Raw genomic sequence first — 23,036 nt, forward strand, 5'->3', positions numbered from 1 at the left:
ATTTAAATTTTCTAACATAGAAGAAAGACAATTTTGAGAAACTTTATCTTATCCAACTTGAATTGTGGACAGAATCATGACTTAGTTTTGTTCTTTGCCCCAAGCATCTCTTCCCCACAAATGCTTGATTTTTTTTAAAGTTAGTTTTATAGTTACTTGGCAGGTTTTTAGAACTCTGAATTTCTGAACAAAGAAAGCTCATATATAAAATAAGATAAACTCAGTTATTAAATAGGCATTTTAAAATTAGCTAATAGTAGAAGAGATCACAGACAGATTTGCTATGAAAAGAAGCACATATACATCAACAAAAAGCAAGAGTTTAAAGCCAACTATTCAAAAATAATGAATCTCATTAAGTCAAAATCATCAAAAAGAGAATCATGGTGGTAATAACATAAACACATAGAATAACTTGCACAGACCAAGGAGTATAAGATGACTTCCCCAGGAAATATATTAGAAATAATATATCTATGAAAAAACATATTCTCATCATTGCTAAAATTCTGAATATTACTGAAGCTTTAAGAGGCTTCTTGTCTTATTGTCTACCAAAATCGACACCAAGATTTTTCAAATGCCCCCAACAATATATTATGTCTGCTTTCTGATGTCTATACTCAGGCTTATAATCAATAAATTATATATTATGTGATGAATTATTTGTTTAGGGGAATTCTTAAAATATAGAAAATAAACTCCCATGATGGCTTTTTATATTATTCAGCCCCAGTTCACTTCTGAATTGATCATTACCACATAATGACAAAAAGGGAAAAGAATATGCTAGGAGTCAGACAGTTTTTAAGCTATCTGATTAACATTAATTTAATTTAATTTTCAATAATCAATAGATGTAGAGATTTCCTTCACTGGTATAGCTATCATGTATATAGAGTTTTGTATAGATCCTCCTTAGATGAATTATCACATGTGGTGTCAGCCTTCCTCTCAGTCACATTTATATTTTTAATGTATCAGTAGAATTAGCTGTTGCTACTTTAAATGATAATTGCCTAATGAACAATAAATTAACATATTACCAAAGGAACTAATTAATATCAATATTAACATTTTCACTACAGATGAAACTAGAAAAAAAATTCATTTAAATGAGGGAGGTGGAAAGGGACCTCTAATAAGTCCTTCTGGGAGAGTCACATAAAGGCATTTTTAAAATTGACTTCATTTTGCACCTAAAGGCAATAAATAACACGATTTCACATTATACTTGGCCATCTTATCTTATAGTGATTAAAATGAGTGGAAGCAAAAATTGCAAATTCAATTGTAGTTAATTGTAGAATCTGAATCATCATCTGTTGTATAAGATGAAAAAGCAGATTCTACCAAGAGCTTCACTAGATAGTCCAAACCAAGTCACCATATAGACATAGTCATTGACTTCGATGCAAAACTGAATACAGAGGAGGATGGCAAAAATATGTTGAAAAATATGGTTCAAGATTGAGAAATGAAAGAGGTCAAAGATGTGTTTGTTGATTAGAAGCCTTTTACCTTTCCTTAAGAAAAGAATTGGAAGGTGTTAACATGGTAAGCACTGAACAACATCATGTACACAGAAAAAGAAATAGACAATATCTTAACTGAAAGTAAATGACTGGTTATTAGTGTGGGAGTCATTTATGATTCAGCTGTCTGTGCAGTCAGACTATCGATTCATTAGAGCAAAGGTCAAAATAAACACCCAATTAGAAGAAGGGATAAAAATGAGGGGGGGGGAACCCACTGCATGCAATTATAACAGCTACAGTGTGACCTTTTCAAACAAGCTACTGATGCAAAAAAAAAAAATTGGAAGTAGAGTGAAAGACATAGATTCTCATTATCACTATTTCCCACAGAAATTTAATACAATAATTTAAAGCAAAATTTGAGCCAACAAATATTTGATCTTCTTGCCAAGCGGAAAGATTTGCCAGCTAAGGATTATGTTAGTTTTGAATATGTACTATTTGTATGTAAATGTAAACTATAAGATTTGCATTTATTAAATTTTATAGAAAAAAAGATGGTAAACACTTATAAACAGCATCATTTCATAAGAGAGCAAGGAGTGAAGTAGGAGAAAACAAACCTTCAGAAATCTAGGTAGATCATCCCAAGTACATGTATAGATGATACTGTAAGGATTAAAACAGAAAGAAAAGGGACAGTTTTATCAGCCTGTCTATAAGAAACTATGTTCGCCATTACTAGTAGAAAAGTCACCCCTATCTCTGATTGATACATAAAAAGTGGATATAACAATTATACAATATGGAAGTGGGAAAAATGAAAAGCAGCTGAAGCAAATCAAGAACATTCTGAAAAAACCTATTATGAAAATGACACAATTGTGAATAAGGGTTTAGTTCTTTCAATATAACTGAAAGAAGGGCAGGTATTGAATGATTTGCAACATCCTGGATAGTATTATTCTCCCTCAAAAAGACATTAAGAGCTACTCATGCTTATTTCTACTCTTTTAGCTCTATAACATTTTTTATGAGAGTGAACTAAGCTCTTATCAAGGATGATGTTGATTTAACAAAAATGACATGGAATAAGCAGAGTTTCACTAATTACATTCCCAGGAGACCACATCTTAGTTTAACAAGTCACTGGAAGGTATAATAACAAGATCATTTGTTTGTCTTGTCAATTATAAGGCATTATTTTATTTAATAAGACCTTTCCATATTTGAAGATAATAAAAGATTCTTTGATAGATTGAACAGGAGAGAAAACTTTGTTTAATAGTTCTGTAATTATCAATATTACATCAGGCATAAAAGAGAGAGATAAATGCTGAGCTAGAGTTATTCACCTTTTTCATTGAGTATGTCTTTCTTGGGTTTTAAATGGAAAAAATGACAAATTGCTCCAGATGCTCATATTTACAGATGCCATTGTGTTGATTGCATTCATCTTCTGAATATTAAAGGTCCTTGCTGATAAGATCCATGACCACTGAAAGGACATTGGTTTATATATAACCCAAACAAGAGAATCTGAAAGGATGAAACAAGCATTTTGTTTAGAATGTTATGATCTTAGATAGGCAGACCATTTACATATTTGATCAGTACATATATACTTGACAAGTATTGTGAATAGATAATAAGTTGGGATATAAATTGAGTGGGAGTAGAAGATCACGATGGATCATATTTTTGAAATTTTGGTGAGGTTTTATATGATCAAAGCTTCCCTCAATACAAAATCTCACTATCCTTCATGTGGTACTATATGGCTTTGAACTATAGATCACCAAGATTCTAAATTGTGGGAGACTTTCAGGTAACAGAATGGTATAATGGTATATATATATAACATCATATTATATATATATATTCAACAAAAATGAGGATGCTACAATGTTATTGTCAGTGACATTCACATAAAAGTGGAAAACAGTCAAAGAAAAGTATGCTTAGAATATGAGATGATTCAGTCATATAGTAAGATAAGGTGAAAAAGGATAATTCAAGAGCTGTTCTGTCATTTATGGAGTGTGATAAGGAAAGGCATATATATATATATATATATATATATATATATATATATATATTCCTTAAAGAAAAAGAATCTAAACTTACAATGAGGAAGTTAATTTCATTGAAGAAACTAGGCATTTATATATCCTTTATAACATTTGAAAATCATGTTCCTGCTAACCTCTGGTATTTGAAAATTGAGCCTTCACATTCTACTACTCACTAGGGGATTTAAGCCTTCACTGCAATCCATGACTTTTCAAAAAATAAAATATCTCCATGACAGACATAACAGATTTCTCAACACAAAAATTTTGCCTTTATCTTAAAATTAAAAAAAAAGACAAGCAAAAACCCAAATTGTGGTGTGCTAGTAAATGTTTAACAACCAGCTTTTAAAAATGTACTTATTGACACATTTTTAAGTTTAATTTGCTTTATCAGTATTTTAAAAATTACTTTCTTAGGTCTAGACAATTTAAAAAACAATAGGTTGAGTTCTAATTTATAGTAATTTATTATTTCTTAGATGTAAATTATGTTGAAAACTTGGCTCCTGAGGGTCAGTAGGAAGAGTATAGAGGAAATTAAGAGGAACAATGGAAAATAGGCTAGGCTTGGAGTTGAGAAAATAGGAATTCAAATCCAGCTGCGGACATTACTAGACACTTTCTAACTTGTGATCTAGGCACATCACTAAGACACTATTTGCCTCAGTTTCCTCTTTGTAAAGTAGGGATATTAATAGCAACTGTCTTGACAGGTTGTTATAAGCATCAAATCACATATTAATTGTAGTTCATGGCACATAGTAGGAGCTATAAAATGCTAGTTGAGGCTATTGTTATTGTTATCTAGAAGAAAGCTTAAACTGTAGATTGTGACCCTGTATGGAGTTGTATAACTAACTGTAAGGAGTCACATAATTATGACTTATTCTCAGTAAATGTCTGATTTGCATACATATTTTATATACTTATATATCCAGTATTGTGTAAAAAATTCCTCAGGTTAAAAGAGGTTGTGAGTGGAAAAAATTTAAGAAATCCTGATCTATAACTCATCAATCAAAAGTAACATCCTAATAGAACATATCTCTTCTTTCCTATCTCTTGCATTTTGAGCTTTAGAAAGGGGGCTACCTACGCCTTTTTGAATGATAAAATCACAGATTTAGAGTTGGGAGGAAATTTGGTGGTCATCCTCTCATTTAGACTCTTTTTTTTTTTTTTTTTTTTGCTCTAGGGGCATTTTTAGATCTCTTTTGCACTAAAAATAAAATTAAAAAAAAAACATTCATTCAAGTTATACTCCTGTTTTTCCCTTTCCTTTCCTTCCCTGAGAAACTTCTGTAAGTACTCTCTTTTACATATTTCTTCTTCTAGAATATTTATTTCTTCTTTAGCTTTCTGCAATTTATGTTTTGTCTCTGTTATCTACTTCCTTGGGTTATTATAAGAATATTAACATTTTTTTCTCATTTTACCATTTCTTTGTGGGGAGGAAATCAGGGTTAAGTGACTTGCCAGGATTACACAGCTAGGAAATGTCTGAGTCTGGATTTGAACTCTGGTCCTCTGACTCCAGGGTTGGTACTCTATCTACTGCACTGCTTAGCTACTCCCATTTAACTGTTCTTACTATACTTTTTTACTTTCCTCTATTTATTACTCTTCTTCCTCTTACCCATTATTTTGGCTTCTGTATCTACTTTTGTGAGGGCTAATTTCCATATTTCCATATCTACCTTTGTACTCTCCTATGAATTTCAACCAACATTCTTCTTTCTGTATATTGTCACCTTCAGTACATATATTTTAAAAAGATAAATTGATTAGTGAGGTTTCTAGGAATCCATGCCAATTTCATGGAACTTGATTCTCTTAGATTCATCACAACTTCATACTTGGGGGCTTCTTTTTTTTTTTCTGTGTAGAGTTTTAGTCCAGGTAGTTTTTTTGTATCCTTCTTTTGATATTTATTCTTCTCAAATGAAAGGCACATGTGAGTCTATCTGACATATCTCTTTTTCACAAATTCTAATAAGAGTTGACCAGTTCCTTCTAAGGTCTTTTTCCCTTCCTCGTCTCATTATTGATGAGAAATGATGGGAAATATATCCAGAAAAAAATTTTCTTCTCTTAGTTACTCCACCTTTAGAAGAATGAGTCAAGAGATCATCAGCTCCTTTGCTTTTGACAGTAAAAGAATTTCAGTTGACTTGTAGATAAATGAACTTGTCCATCATTACTGAATCATGCTTCTCTTTCAGATTTGTAATTGTCCCCCTGAACTCCTTATCTATCTCTTGCAAATATCTAGATCATCTCTAGTATGCTTCGACACCAATATTATTCCCTTTCTTCTCTTTCAATCTTTATACAAATGTCCTTTATAGGTTCTAGATTTTCCTTCTTGCCATATAAACACTATGTGCTTTTAAAAATATGATTCATAGAAAGAATCCATTGCCTTTACTGGACTGCCAAAGTGGTTTGTGACAAAAAGTAAAAATAAAATAAATTTAAGATCTTATGATCTAAATTCTCTAGGCAACACTTTATAAGTCACAGAGAATGTGTTAGTATATATAAGTAGACAATTTCCTTTTCAGACTACATCATAGTACATAATAAAATTTTGTTGAGTTGAAATCAAGTGGTTATAAAGTAGCTGCTTCAACTTAATGACAAATTTCTCCCTTCTTATCTTTATATTAAAAATGAAATTTGCAAATTCATCAGATATCATAGTTATTTCAACCCAAGAAGTTGCTTAATTCATTTAATTCATTAAGAGAGCTCAGAATTTTCACTATTTTCACCTATTTTTAAGCTTTGTTAATTTAATTTTTTATCCCGTTCTGCTTATCATATTACTCTCAAGAACTGTGTTCATATCATTTCACCTGTCCTCTGTTTATAATAGCATTCATTTTGTTTAAGGTTATTTCATTGTCCAAAATGATATTTCAAAATAAGTAAAAATATTTACAATCTCAGGCTCTCTATTTTCAGGTAGACCAATATTAAAATTAAATAAAGAGTATTTTGTTTTAATAGGGTTATTTCTTCTAGAATATCAAGCATTGTGAGATGGAATTAATCAATATTGATTGACATAAATGCTCATTTTTTTGTAAATCAGTTGTGTTATATAAATAGTTCACAAGTGTTTATTTTAAAACACAGTGTATTACCCTTTTAATATAGCTTTTTTTCTGAAAAACAAACAAACAGAAAAGCTTTTCTTCGGTAACACCTGGCTATATCCATACCTGTTAGTTCCTTTAATGTTTTCTGTGAATACAGTTGAAACATTTAAGGTCATAACCCAACAGATTCCTAGAAAATATTTGCCTACAAATAACTATAACTGCTTCTCCACCTGCTTCTCTAATCCATCCTTCTTTGGCATTTCGTCCTCTTCCTGAACTCTGAAAATAGAAGTTCCTCTAAAGTTCTATTCTCAGCCCTCCTTTATTCCCTCTATACATTCTTTCTCTGGGGAAAATCATATACTTTCCTGCCTTAAACTAGTATTTCCATGCAAACAGTTCCCAAGTCTATATCCTCTAGCTCTGACCTCTCTTCCACATTCTATTCTTGTATCTTTAGCTGTATACAGAACATTTGCAACTGAGTGTCCCCCCAACAGGTCAATTTCATTGTGTCTAAAATCAAGTCTTCCCTTATTCCCACTTTAGTATTCCTATAAATGATACTACCATTTATCTAGTCTCTCATGTTTAAAATCTTGATGTTAAATTTATCTTTTCTGTCCTTTTCACGTTTTACAAACTATTTTAAAATATATTTTCTTTTTTACATAATTTATTCCACTGTACCTTTTCTTTTTCTTCCTCCCATAAGCAATACATATAACAAATAATATTTTAATAAAAAAGAGGACTGAAGGGGAAATGAAAAAACAGTTCACATATCAAAGAATTCTGACAATATAAGCAATGTCCCACACCAGTGGATCTCTAATATGTGCAAAAGTGGGGAGGGGATATTTTCTCATATCTCTGCTTTGGTGATATGCTTTAATCTTCTAATTTTGCAAAATTCACTTTGATTGTTTTATGATTCTTGTTATTTCCATTTGCATTATTGTAGCCATTATGTGTATGGTTTTTATGGCTATCCTTAATTTCCATCTTCATTGAACATGTAGATTTTTCCATGTTTCTCTGTGTTAATCATATTTATTTTGTTTTTACTACATAGTGCTATTCCATTACATTCATGTACCATAATTTATTCAACCCTTCCTCAATTGATGAGCATCTTTTTTTTTTTTTCTAATTTTTTGCCACCACAAAGTATTCTGCTCTACATATTTTGGTCGACATGGTGACTTTGCTGTTACCAGTAACCTTCTTAGGATATAAACCTATTGGTGGAATTCCTAGGTTAGAGAGTATAGATATTTTAATCATTTTCTATACATAACTCCAAATTTTTTCTAAAATGATTGTACTGATTTTGAGCTTCACTAACAATGAATGGATTCGTGTATCAATATCCACACAATTTATACGATATGTAAATTTATTGTTAAATGTATTTGTTTTAATTTTTATCATTCTTGCTATTTTCTTTGTATGAAACCTTAATATTGTTTTGATTTATATTTCTCTTACCCCTGGTGATTTGGAGCATTATTTTATATGATTCATAAATTTTCAATTCTTTGGAGAAATATTTGTTCAATCCTTTGACTAATTATATTCACTCATATGGAATTAGTCATCAATTATTGCTTTTCTCTTCACAATATCTTTCCATTTGTTCTCTCATCTCTGCTCATTTCTACAATTGATAATATTCACTTTACCTTTCTTAAGACACCTCTGTATAAAGTATCAATTTAAAGAACAGAAAGAAAGTCACTGGTTAATTCAGAATAATATAGAAATGAGAATGTGCTTATGTAGATATTCTTACTATGATTCTGTTTGATAATACATTGTTTATAATTGCATGTTATGTAATTATGTTTCAGTGACCCAATGATTCTTAAAATATGTGTATATGTGCATTTAAAGATTCCTTAACCAAAACTTTTATTACTCTATGACCAATCTGTGATGAAACTCCAAAAACTGGCTTTCAAATAATATGTAGACTACTTCTAGGCACATAAGTTTTTCTTGCTTGGCTAGGACTCAAAGCTCATTTTATACCAGAATAGTTTTGAGAAGTCTAAGTTATCTTTGTAAACTTGCTATAAGGTTTTTTAAACCATAGAATCATGTAATATTAGAACTGGAAGGGACTTATAAGAAATCTGACTTAACTTAGGAATAAATAATTATCATGGTTTGCACTGGAAGTGCAAAGTGATTGGGAAAGACAAAAGGCTACTATAATCCCATTTCCCATAACTTTATAGACTTTAGTGATTCTGTTTTCTTGAACCATACACTGACAAGAATTTTAATGATTAAATCCCACATTGTTTTCCATAATTCTGTTATTGTGACCTGTGGCTTTAAAAAAGGAGGACATGAATTTTATTTTTTATTATAGCTTTTTATTTACAAGATCTGTGCATCAGTAATTTTTCAGCATTGACAATTGCAAAACCTTTTGTTCCAATTTTTCCCTTCCTTCTCCCCACTCCCTCCTCCAGATGGCAGGTAAAGCAATACATGTTAAATATGTTAAAGTATATGTTAAATACAATATATGTATACATATCCATACAATTATTTTATTGCACAAGAAGAATCAGACTTTGAAATAATGTACAATTAACCTGTGAAGGAAATCAAAAATGCAAGCAAACAAAAACAGAGGGATTGGAAATGCTATGTAGTAGTTCACACTCATTTCCCAGAGTTCTTTTGCTGGGTGTAGCTGGTTCTATTCATTATTTAACAAATGGAACTGATTTGGTTCATCTCATTGTTGAACAGAGCCATGTCCATCAGAATTGATCATCATATAGTATTGTTGTTGAAGTATATAATGATCTCCTGGTCCTGCTCATTTCATTCAGCATCAGTTCATGTAAGTCTCTCCAGACCTTTCTGAAATTGGAAGACATGAATTTTAAAAGCAGGTAATATATTCATGTAAAAAGTTGGTTGTCTTTTTGAAATAATTAGTTGTGCTCTATATAAACAGAAGAAATGATATCAGAACAGAATAGCTAATATCAATCCAAGATAATGACAGAAATTTGGAAGAAATTATAAACTCTTGATTAATCAATCAAATATGGTCAAAGATAAAGACATAGGATGAAGAAATATCGATGAGTTTCAATCTGTACTCAAATCACAAATCCTGTGAAATGTTAAAGTTAGGATATTCATAAAATAGGAAATAGATTTTGTGTATAGTTTTCTGAACTTGCTTCTTAGCCTTTTACTAGACTAAGGAAGCTAGGGACTATGTTTTATATAAAAATTAATATGTTCCCCAGTACCCAGCACAGTGTTCTGACACAGTAGGTGTTTAATAGATTCTATTCATTATTCATTTGTTGAATTTAAAATGAAACATGGTGGGAGAAAAAAAATTACAGAACAAAGCCCCAAAGGAGATAGCAGGAGATCAAGTCAAGAACAGTGGTAAAGTGTTTCCATTGGTAAGGCAAAAGGCATCTCATTCTTTGAGGCCAGAAAGAAAGAGAAAAGGATGAATACAGATAAAGTTTTTTTTTTTTTTTTTTTTTTTTTTTTATGAAGGAAGGGAGTTAATTGGGCTTTCGTCAGATGACTTTGATTTCTTCAGTGAAACATATTGCCATTCTCAGAGATGTGTAGAGGTTATAACTACAACAAAGCAGAAATGATAGAGGATTGGGGACGATGTGTAAGCAACATCACTGGACTATCACTAAAAAAGGGAATTGGTCAGTAATATGTAAAACAAAGCTATACTTACATCAGTCATATGTCAGTTTTTGTGGGAATTATAGTAAGGATAAATGTAGCTCAACCACCCTTGAATAAGCAGCTGCAATTTAGGTGGGCCTGACATAGGAGCAGCTTCTCTTCTTGTATGCTTCAAAATAAATATTCTTCAAACTCAAGAAATCATGTATGGAGAAATGATTTACCACTCCATTTTTCAAAGGATTGTGTAGAATTTCCTCCCTTATTTTTATTTCATTCCCTTTTATTTTTTCACCTTATCTGTTTTTCATCTGTTGGTCTGTTATAGTTATAAGGTTTTTTGTTGTTTGTTTCCTTTCCTTTTCTTTTTTCCTCCTTAAATTGCAAAGTAAATTTCAAAAATTAAGGAAACACCTCCTGGCGATGTATCTTTTACTGTTACAGGTCTTCAGGTAACTACCCTAAATGCAAGACATTTTGTAATTAACTCTCATCTCCAAATCTTAGGTCATGATTCCTGCCAATGTGTTTTACTTTTGCAGCCAATCATGAAACAAATTTAGTTCATTAGTAAAGCACTTAAACAAAAAGTAATGAAAATAAAATAAGCTCAGAAAATGCTCCACCCCATCTAAATCTTAAAATTGTTCTCCTACAAATGATTTGATTTTTTTTAAAGGTACTTTCCACATCAACTAAATGTAGGGCATGCAACTTTGGGGAATTCTTGTGACTGGGATTCCTGCAAGAAGGTGTATTGTAGCCATGGACCCATAAAGAGAGGAATAATTCTTGCTTCTGATTCTACAAAACAGGAATATTCTACTGACATTATAGAGTTGTTCTCTGTAGGACCTGTTTTCTGTTGGGCTTTACTTTCCATTCCTACCTTTACAGGAGTTTAATTTTGCTACTTCCATCAGACATTGCTCTCAATTCCCACTGATGATCAACTCAGGATAATTTCAAAGTTAGCTAGTACCCTGAAAATGTTTCTATCAGATGCTGTGATTACAACTCTTTTCACCAACTCTTTTATCCATTTCCACTAATTTTGCTACTTCCATTAGACATTGCTCTCAATTCCCACTGATGATCAACTCAAGATAATTTCAAAGTTAGCTAGTACCCTGAAAATGTTTCTATCAGATGCTGTGATTACAACTCTTTTCACCAACTCTTTTATCCATTTCCACCATATACTGCAGGGAATGATGTTGATTTTTTTTTCCTTTTCAAAAGACTGCCTATATATTTCCTTTAAACTGCTCTGTCAGTTTGTCCTTTTTGACTGCTTCTGAATATTGTATATTTTATTGATCCCTTTTTCTTTTGTTGTACCTCTATGATTTCTCAGTGATTCCACAGCTACGGATAAAACAAAATAAAATTAAGAGAGATTCCATGATTGGTTCTCAGAACTTAGTGCAGTTACTGATACATAAAGAGTATTCAATAAATGTCAGCTGACTGATTGGAAATGTATACCTCATTTTGCCTCCATAGTACACTATTTCTTTTCTGAGAAATGAGCTTCACAATCAATCATCTAAAATTATAATTGGTCAATGCATTAACCAGTATTCTAAAGTCTTATAATGTAATTTTAACTTACATTATTATGGCAATTTTGTAAATTGTTCTCTAGATTATATTTATTTTACTTGTCATCATTTCATATAACTCTTCCTATATTTCTCTGAATTCTTCATATCTATCAACTGGATATGACATAGGACTAAAAATAAATCTATAAATTCAAATTTCTGAGTTCTAACTCTTGGGGGGGATTCCAAGTATTTTTATCAATTCACCTACAATATTTAGTAAAGATAGAAACATTTCTTTTAGTGTATTCTAAAACATTATATTTCAACCTGAAGTATTCCCTACATATAGTTTTTAAATATAATAATCTTTTAATTGATATTTACTGAATTGGATTGGTCATTTGTCCATGTGAAATCTTTTTAGAAAAAAAAAATACTTCAGTATTTCAAAGATCTATGATTTCATCGTTTTGAATACTTCTTTTGAAGATATAGCAATTAGTCCCTGTATAAGTTCAGTATCTTTAAGAGTTGTTGTAGCCAATCTGGTGGTGACTCTCTTTGGACTAAGGCAGGATAGTTTTTAACTAAAAACCAAATTCTGATTTCTGTTGGACCTTACTTTCCATTCCTACCTTTCCAGGAGCTTAATTTTGCTACTTGCATCAAACATTGCTCTTAATTCCCACTGATGATCAGCTTAGGAGATTTTCAAAGTTAGCTAGTACCCTGAAAATGTTTCTATCTGAAACAATACTTGAAGTCTTCCTGGCTTGGTAGGAGTTGTCAAAGGCCATAATTCATAGTGGATTAATACAACAACATTTAAACCTATAAGTTAATTTAGTCATTTAATCGAATTATGAGAAGCTTAGAGTGCAGAAGTAGGGAAATAATAGATTCACTATACTTTGCCTTAATCAACCTATCTGAGGTTCAATCTGTGTTTTTGATCCTTGGGGCCACTTTTTGGGAATAATATTGATAACTTGGAGAATATCTGTAGATGGCAAAGTAGAAAAGTAAAAGTTCTTGATATTATACATTTAAGAACTGGTATTGTTAAAACTGGAGAAATGATGACATCAGGGACATATTATAGATCATTTCAAGTATGTGAAAGGTTATTATGTAGAAGGTTTGGACCTCTTTTGTTTTTCCCATTAGAACATAACACTTCTTGAGAGTACATGAGAACAGATTCATTTTTGGCCTTTCTTGTATCTCCAGCATTTAGCACAGTTCCTTATACTTAGCAAACATTTGATATATATGCTTGTTGACTACAAGCTTTATACCCACATGTTTGGAATGCTATAAACCATGATAATTTCCAGATGTGACAGCTAGGGAAGTTTTGAAATCCTTTTCAATTCTGAGATTTCATGATCTTAAATTTTAGGATCTTCATTAGTTCTAAGACTCTGCCTTACTCTGAATTATAAATAATTCACCTCAATGTGCTATACATTTGTATTTTTCTTCCTCCAGAATGACCAATCCATAGATCACTAGTATCAGAAAAGTCTTCAATACTGTAATATATAGAGCTGCTTTTGATTAATAGTTATGGAAATAAATGGGAATGATTTTATTCCTTAATCACACAATCAAATTCACACTTTTTGTGTATAGATGTTCTCTTAAGGTGCCTTTCGGGTCTGAATTGTGTAGACCAAATTCTACATTTTATGGATTAGAAAAAATTAGGTTTAATTGCTTGCCTAGACTGACATAAATAACTATTTCCAGAAGTAGAACTAAAATCTAGGTCTAGTAAATCCTTACCTAGTTCTCTCTTCACTTCACTAGTATGTACAAAATATAAACAATGGAAATGATGATGATGCTTATGAATTGTTCCCCCATGATAGCTGGCTTATCACTGGTTTTATAGCCACAAATTTATAGTTCCATTAGTAATTAAGAAGTTATTTTGTTTTAATCACATAATTATCTATAGAAACTATTGCCCAGCAAAATTAAAAACAATTCTGGTAAAAGTAAGAGCATCTGGGCTTCAATCTCTAAAAAAAGTCTTAAAATACCACTTCTTCCTTATGTTTATGGACAAAAGATTTTTAATTCTCAAAATTGGATGGATGAAATTGTCTAATTTAAATAAATAGTGATTAATCCTCTGCTCTAATTGTTGCTATTCACATATGGTCTATTATCATTATTAGAAAAAAACAGATAATAAACCGAGAGAAATTTGCAGAGAAAAGAAAAAGGTTCAGTGATTTTATAAATTTACCAAAAAAAAAAAAGAATAACAGAGAAATATAACAATATATATTCCTTTTCCTTTTTTTAAATAGAGGAGGAAAGAATCTTAGCAATCATCTATTCAATTCCTTGATTTTAAAGGTGAGAAAACTGAGTGTAAATAATTGATTTTCTGAGGGTCACAGAACAGTTAGATGGCACAGTGGATGGAGCACTAGACTTGGAATTAAGACTTTTCTTCTTGTCTTCGACAGTTCAAATTCAGCCTCAGACACTTACTAGCTGTGTGGGCAAAACATTTAACCTTGTTTGACTCAGTTTTCTCATCTGTAACTGGAGAAGGAAATGGTAAACCATCCAGTATCTTTGCCAAGAAATCCCCAAATGAGGTCACAAAGAATTGAACATGACTGAAATGACTCAGAAATAAATGGAGTTAACATATTTAAATTTTGGAATACAAATCCAGGTCCTCTGCCTCCAAATAGAGTTATTTGAAACTAGAAAATCTGATTTTATGTACTATTTCCTCCTCATGTTATATATATATGATCATGGGCAAGTCGTTTAACTTCCCATGATTAAATTTCCCTATCTATTAAATGGAGTCAATAATACTTCACTGGATTCTTGAAAGTAAAGAGCTTATCAACTTGGAATTACTCCTTATATTAGCACATTCATATCTATGAGGGATATAAAATAGAGAGAAAATTAACAAAAACAGAATGACCAATCAGAAATGTGAACTGATTTTTTCTGTTTAGGAAAAGGCAAAGTAGTATTTTGTCTTTAAACAAAGAAATGCAATATGATGGAAAGTACATTGCATTTTGATCCAAAAGGCCTGAGTTTGAATCTCAGCTCTTTTCATAAGTACCTATGGAATTTAAAGAAGTCAGTTAATGTCTCTGGGTCTCAATTTTCTTGTTTTAAAATGACAATGTCGGACTAGATGTTCTGTAAGGTCCTTTACAGTTCTAAACAGTATGATTTAGAGATTTATGGAGCAAGGGGAGAGGAGTGTATCTCCAATATGTTCTTCCTGAGGAAAAAAAAAAAAGGAAGAATTAGATTTAATGTGTTGAGCATTTAAACACCTCATTTATGGGTAGTTTAATGCTCTCATTCACATTAGCTCTATCCCCTTGAGGTTTCAAGGAACGCCCCCAAACAGATGTCACAATCCCCAGTTTAAGAATAACTTACTTGGGGGAAAAAAGGAATGACTTACATGGACTAGTTGAGACTACAAATGAGTCCTTAGCCCTTCCATCTGGTCTTACTCCTTTTCCATAATGGCACAGAGGCCTGCTTGTCCCTTCTGGTCCCACCAGTCCCTTTTGTGAGAAGCATATTAAATCAACCACTACATTTCTGATATGTGATGGGCAAGGAGAAAGGGGAGGGAGGAAATGTCAATGTTAGATGAACTCCACAAAATAAGCTGAATAAATCCCCATGATGTCCAGCTATTCCTCAGGGCATTTACTCTTTCTACTCCTAGTTTCCCTCTCCCCAACAAGATTTTTTTTCAATTCACTTCAACAAACATTTATTGAGAATTTTCTATGTACAGAGCACTGTGCTTAGTGTGTAAGAAAAGAGCAGGCTACCCCAGAGGACATCAGACAAATACTCAATTGTTCTTGGGGTTAGTCTCACCCTAGAAATGGTAGTAGGTTGTGAGAGCACTCCAAAAAATGGAATGTAAGAATCAGCATCGTGAGAAATCTGGGGAGGGTGCAAAGGAAAAGAAATCAAAATAATTAAAATCATTTTCCAGCACTTTTAAAGGAAATTCAGTTTTTACCAAGTGATTTACTATTTCTTATTGTTGTTCAGTTATGCCCGACTGTATAAAACAGTTCATGGGATTTTCTCAGCAAAGATATTGAAGTAGTTTGCCATTTCTTTCCCCAGTATGGCTCCATTTTACAGAGGAGAAATCAAGGCAAATCAGAATTAAGTGATTTGCCCGGGGTTAACAAATCTAGTAAGTGTCTGAGGCTCAGATCTTCCTGATTTCTGGCCTGGTATTCTATCCAGTGTAACACCTACCTGTTTCTCCTCAGATTTTTTAGAGAAGTGATTACAAAGTCATTAGCACAAGGTAAAAGTACTCTGACAAAACCTTTAAAAAATTAAATGAGCACTCCAAGGACTGTTTCATTTTATACCTTTTTTCACTTCACTCAGCATCAATTCATGTGAGTCTTTCCAGGCTTTTTTAAAATCAGTCTTTTCTTCATTTCTTATAGAACAGTAATATTCCATTACATTCATATAATATAACTTATTCATCCATTCCTCAATTGATAAGCATCCATTAATTTCCAATTACTTGCCACTACAAAAAAGAACTGCTATAAACATTTTTTGCATATGTGGATCCTTTTCCCTTTTTTATAATCTCTTTGGGATACAGACCTAGAAAAGACACTGCTAGATTGAAGGGTATGCACAATTCTACAACCCTTTGGGCATAGCTACAAACTGCTCTCCAGAATGGCTGGATCATTTCACAATTCTACCAACAATGCATATGTGTCTCAGTTTTCCCACATCCTGTCTAACTTTAATTGTTATCTTTTCTTGTCCTTAGCCAATTTAATAGGTTTAAGTTGGTATCCCAGAATTATTTTAATGTGAATTTCTCTAATAGTAATTTAAAGAATTCTTTTTCATATTACTATAGATAGCCTTAATTTCTTTATCTAAAAATTGCCCATTCACATTCTTTGCCAGTTTATCAACTGGGGAATGATTTGTATTCCTATAAATTTGACTCATTTCTTTATGTTTTAGGCCTTTATCAGAAACACTGGCTGTAAAAATGGTTTCTCAACTTTCTGCTTCCCTTATAATCTTGACTTAATTGCTTTTGTTTGTGCAAAACCTTTTGAACTTAATTAATTTAAAATTATCTGTTTTGCTATTTTATCTCTATTTTATCCCTATTTAACCAAATTTTAATATTTTGAAATCTATGATCTCATCAGTGTAGGAACTTATTCCAACTTTGAAGATAGTGATACCTTTTGTTCCTTTTCATCTTGGGTAATATCCTTATCTGTCTGTAAATCCTCCATAATAGGTGAGGGGTGGGGCAAGAAATGAAGATATTCATCCAACATACTACAGTCTTTCATTTTGTTTTCTCAACTTTTGTGGGTTCTTGTGGAGATATCCTTATCTTCTACTCTTAATGTATTGCTGATTCACATTTCTTTAAGAAACTGTGAAATCCAAATCCCTAATGGGACCTGTACATTTTTTCCTTATTTCCAAATCTCACGCTGAAGTAATTTCTTACAATTCAATATTATAAAGATCAATAGTGAAAAAGTGATAATGTTATGCACTTTGTTAGTATGCTTTGCAATATTGAATTAAATGTTACAATTGAAGTTCATATGAATGACCTTTTTTAAAGTCTGTAGGAGTCCATATAAAGGGGATTCAATTTCAGATCTGCCACTAACCAGGTAGCTCTTGACAATAGACTCAAACCCTCTGGTTCTTCATATGTAAAAATGAAGGAAACATCTAAATGATCTCTTAGGCCCTTTCCCACTTCTAAAATTCTACAATTCTATTAATATTTGAATTCTGATTTATACCTTGGAGTCATAGAATGGTCCCTATAAGCTGAAGAAATCAGCGTTAATATATTATCATCCATTACCCTTTCTAAATCATCTGGCAATTTTGCCACTCTAATGATAAAATGCCTTCATATTGCCTGAAGAGAAAGAACTCGGAGTATTAAATGTACGAATAAGAATCAGATTTGCTCCTTGTAAGTAGATGCAAGACTTCACATTTAGAATACATTTCCACAGTTAAGATTCTTTTGGATTCACCTTGGTTTGCTATTCATCCTTCTGCATTTTGCTGGTATTATGCCCTTTAGTTTGTGATTAGGCAAATCAATGTCAAGACCACCCAAATAACTAGAAGACAAATTCAGGTAACAAGGGTATTTTAAAATGTAAATCAATAAATAAAACATCTCAGAACCTTTGGCAAGAAAGAGAGATACTCAAAACCAAGTTTTATTTGTCTCAGTCTAACCTTTGTCTCATTTTTAAAAATATAGATTATGTTTGGAAGGAAAAATGAAAAGATGCTGCATTTCAAATGGAAAAATCTTTTTTTTTAAATGCAAAAAGCCACGGCAATAATATTCTGGAAATAAAACTCCTGCGTTTCAATTTTCGGAAAGTCTGTAGGAACTATCGAACCTGTCCTAAGCTCTCACCATGAAGTAGTATATTCCAACATATTCCTATTAGTATGATTTTTTTTAAAGGAAAGAAAATAGTAATCTTTTTTTTCCTAGGTTAGAGAGACAAGATGGTGTAGTGAAGGAACATTTCCATGATAGGAAAATAATGACCAGTGGTGCTAAACAAAAAAAAAAATTCTGTGAGATGATTGCTCCAGCTTAGGGAAAGTACTTATTTCTATTTAATTTTAATGACTTCCCCCAGGTAAAAGCCTGCAAGAATTTACTGTATGTGTCTGCCTACAAATGGCTAGGTTAGTGATTGGACATATGCCTTTAGACAACAGCCAATGATTCGTTTGAAGGCTATGCTATTATGTACCTTGCTTGTATGTAATAGCTACCCAGCATTATGCTGTAATGGGGAAAGTAAGAACTAAACTGTCTTTGACACGAATAAGATATCTTTATTAAACTTTATTTATGCTTTTACTCTTCCTGTTCTTTATGCCTAGAATGTTCTTTCTCTCATTCTTTGCCTGTTGCATCCCTATTCCTCCAACTAAAATGTCATCCCTTTCATCACCTCCCCTGCTCACTGTCAATAATGACACTTCCCTCCCCCAACCCCACCATTCTCTAGCATTATGTGTTAAACCTTGTTATTGCATTTATAAGGTAGTAGTTCATTATAGAATCATAGGATTCAGAGCTGTAAGCAATTGGAGAAGTAGTCTAGGCTTGGAATTGTTAACCTTTTTGCGTGTGTCATTTGTCTGGTTCAGACTTCTCAGAATCATCTTTGTAAATCCAAAAAATTGAATACATCACGTTAGAAAAGGAACTGATTATATTGAGAAACAGTTATCAACATGTTAAACAAAGAAAAAAAAGTTCCCAAACCCCATGTTAAGACTTCTAATATAGGCCAACTTCTAGAAATGGGAAAAATGAGGCTTAAAATAATAAAATAAATAAGGACTCACAGGTAGCAGCAAATAACAGAATCAGGATGTAAATATAGGTCTTTTGATGGCAAATCCAATTCCTTTTACACTAGTAACACTTTGCCTTTTTAGATTTACCCTTCTATTAGACATAAACTCCAAGAAGCAAGTGAAGTACCTCATATAAATTTTACCTTCCCTATGCTTGACATAATTATCCCCAATATAATAGGAATTAAATAATTTTGATATTTTCAAATGATTTTACAACAGGAGAGGAAAATTGATCATCATGGCATATATATCATAAGAATTTTCTCTTTCATGGAAATTGCTTTTAATTTTTACTGATGCCGATTGCATTACTATCTTTCAGGAATGCTTTAAGCATATAAAAGCAGGAAACTATGATTATTTATAAGAGAAATGGGTTAAAACAGCACCTGGGACTCCCCTTTCCTCCAAATGCTTTTTAACCTAGGACTTCTTTACATAAAATTTATGGAGACATGTTTTAAATTATTTTTAATGCTTGAAATAAATTATCAACATTCCAAACATACTTGGTTCCTATATAAAGCAACATGTTTGTTAGTAACCAGAGAAAGTGGGGCTGCTGATAGCTGTTTATCCATGAAGATTTTAAGAACTAAGAAAAAAAAAAGTTGAAGTAGTTACAGGAGAATGCTGAGCCCTGGAAATGTCATTGAAGGGGAAGAAAGGAATTTTGGAAATGAGGGTCTCAATATCAGAAAAGCAGTTAGAGGACCTCTGATTGGAAATAAACTTGAATAAGAATTTACTCTACAAGTGAGCAAATAGTAAATACAAATTAGGTATCACATCTCTGAATTCACTAATTGAAGAAACTTCCAAATGAGTGTTTGTAATTTCTCTACATATGCAAAACAGCAACTCTTCTCCAATTAAAGCACTGAAATGTGCTTTAGAGACACAGTCCCCCTAGACAGGGGAACTGCCTAGGTACCACAACCACTATGTAAACAAAATAAGATTTGTTCTACTGTCTTCTTACTGTGGAATCTGGCTCCTCAGAAAACCTGACTGGATAAAATATCATCATGAAAACTGAAAAAAGGCATAGTCTAAGGGTGACCAATAACATATTTGTTCTCTGCATGAATTCTTTTTTGAGGAGAATCAGAGGTATGATTTCCTCCATGTAGGGAAATCCCAGAGAGGAAAGCCCCTCTATCAATGTAGATCAATATCTGTTCTGCTACTTATGAACTTAGTGAGTTACCCTGGGATACTGCGAGGTTAAATAGCTTACCAGTGTCACATAGACAAGATGTATTTAGGAAGAGGAACATAAACCTAGATTTTCCTAATTTTCAGTCTAGCTTTGTATCAGTTGCTCTGTGGCTACCTCCATAAACAAATATAATATGTAGCACAGTTAATATAATATAATATAATTAGAAATATAATATGTAACATCTTATTCAGAGAGGGGGAAAATTGTAGCTATGCTGAATATGTAAGAGCATATTTCAAAACAAATCAAGTAGGATAAATATGGCTATATATGTTATAGATATAGGGGACAAAATGCAAATAGTTCTTTCCTATGGATCTAATGGAAAGATACTAATTAAAGTTAGGAGGAGGTGGATAACATAAAAATATTAAGGGTTTTATCAGACCTTTCATAAACTTCTGAGCTTTCATAGCTTTGTTGGTTCTTAAGCCTCATGACAAAATTCTGTTCTCTCTAGATTCAATCTCTTTTAAGGGCAATTCAGTTCATTCACTTCTAGATGATGGCCTTAGATGGAGTTCTAGTACAGGTTAGCAATCTTATAACAACATTTACAGGGGTCATAATGAGGATGAGGAAAGAAAATATAGAAAGCTTCATTCAAATTCTTCCCCATTAATGGGGAGGCTGAGAGGGAACAGGCAGAAAAATCTGTTTTAACTATTTTAACAATCATCTCCATGTCATTATCGAATCACTTAAAACTGCAAGGAGCCTTAGAAATCATCTAGCGCAGCCTCCTCGTTTTATAAATATGACGAAGTTCAGAAATGTTCAATGACTTGAATAGGAACACACAGAAGATAGAGAGTTTCTGGGATAAGACACTAACCCCTGTATTCCTGTCTCTGAGTCTAGCATTTTATCCACTACGCCAAACTGTATAATTGAATCTCAGTTTCTTTTTCTCTAAAATGGGAATGAGAAGGATTGCAGAACAATCTGCCTTGAAGGGATGTTATGAGGCTCAGAGCAGATATTATATGTGCAGCACTTTGCAAAATTTAAAGTGCTGCAAAAATGTCAATTATTATGATGATGACTCATTTAGATCATAAAATCATACATCTGCCTATGAATGCAAAGGTCAATCACCTACAGCCAGGACTATACTGAGCCATTCCACATTGATGAATATCTTTGTAGTTCCATAAGTAGGACCCTTCTTTTTCCTTTGCTGCCTTCCCAATTTCTAAAAAAATCATAAAAAGTTTCTAGTTGTGATTCACTGAGGTTGTGTTGCAACTTAAGCCCATTTTCTCTTCTAGTGAACATGAAACAAAAGGTTCACTCTTTTTATATAATAGCCCTTTATGTAACTGAAAGAAAGTTATTAAATCATATCTCAACCTCTTTTCTATGATAAATAAATCCAGTTTCATTAATCATGTTCTTTCTTTTCAGTATCCTTTTTTTATTTTCTCCCCATGGTGGCCCTGTACTACTTGCTTCTTTCAGCTTTCCTCAATATGGAGAGAATAGTTATTAATCATATGAATTATTGATTTTAAATTCCCTCCTCAATCTTCTCATTGTATCTTGACAACACTGCTGACCTTTATTCCTCCAGCTTTCTACCACTGATATCAATTGGACTTTGGGGACAAAGAGGGAGAACATAATATAAAATCCATCATCTAGGTCTTATAGTATATTTTCACTAAATCAGGTTTCAAAGTATGTCATAATAAAATAAAAGAGTTTATTTTTTTATCCCCCAGTATGCAATAAATTAATGCTAAAACTGACAATAACTGCTGATAAAAGTTGGGGAAGATGAAGAGATAACTTCAATTTCCTAAAAGTGGAGATATTATGAGCTGCTGTTCAGGCTACAGTGATATAAACAATATTTGTGATGATGGTACAAGAAAACATCTTAATTTTCAGATTTTTCCCACTAAATCAGGGGCAGTTACATTATTCTTTCAAAATTAGTAATAAGAACAAGGGTTGCAGGAGGATATTGTGTAATATTTCAGCTAATGCAAAAGCAGAGGAACACAATTTCCTGCTTGGAAAAAATAAGTTTTTGCACAAAATCATAATGCACTTTAATCTAGAAAGGTACCTACAAAGAGAAATAGCCAAAGCTTCAATGAAGACTGATTATTTCTGTCTGTTCCTTTAGACAGACTGTCCTCCATCCTACTTGTCTGAACTATACTGAAAACCTTAGAGTAAGACTATTGTAAAATTGTGATGTGCATTTCATAAAGCTATTTTGGTGATCAAGATTTGTTTTAAATATGTAAATACTAAAAACAAAGCAAAGCACAGAGAAGCAAAACTAAGGGAAATAGAAGACAAAATGGTACAAGAATTGTGTTATAAAAATGTCAAACTGATATAGGTTTTTTCCAACCATTTCCAATAACTTCATCTGTCACTTCAAATCACAAGAGGGGTGACTCATTCCTATATAGAGCTTCCATATGAGG

The sequence above is a fragment of the Antechinus flavipes genome, chromosome 6, assembly GCF_016432865.1.
Source record: "Antechinus flavipes isolate AdamAnt ecotype Samford, QLD, Australia chromosome 6, AdamAnt_v2, whole genome shotgun sequence".
Classification (NCBI taxonomy): domain Eukaryota; kingdom Metazoa; phylum Chordata; class Mammalia; order Dasyuromorphia; family Dasyuridae; genus Antechinus; species Antechinus flavipes.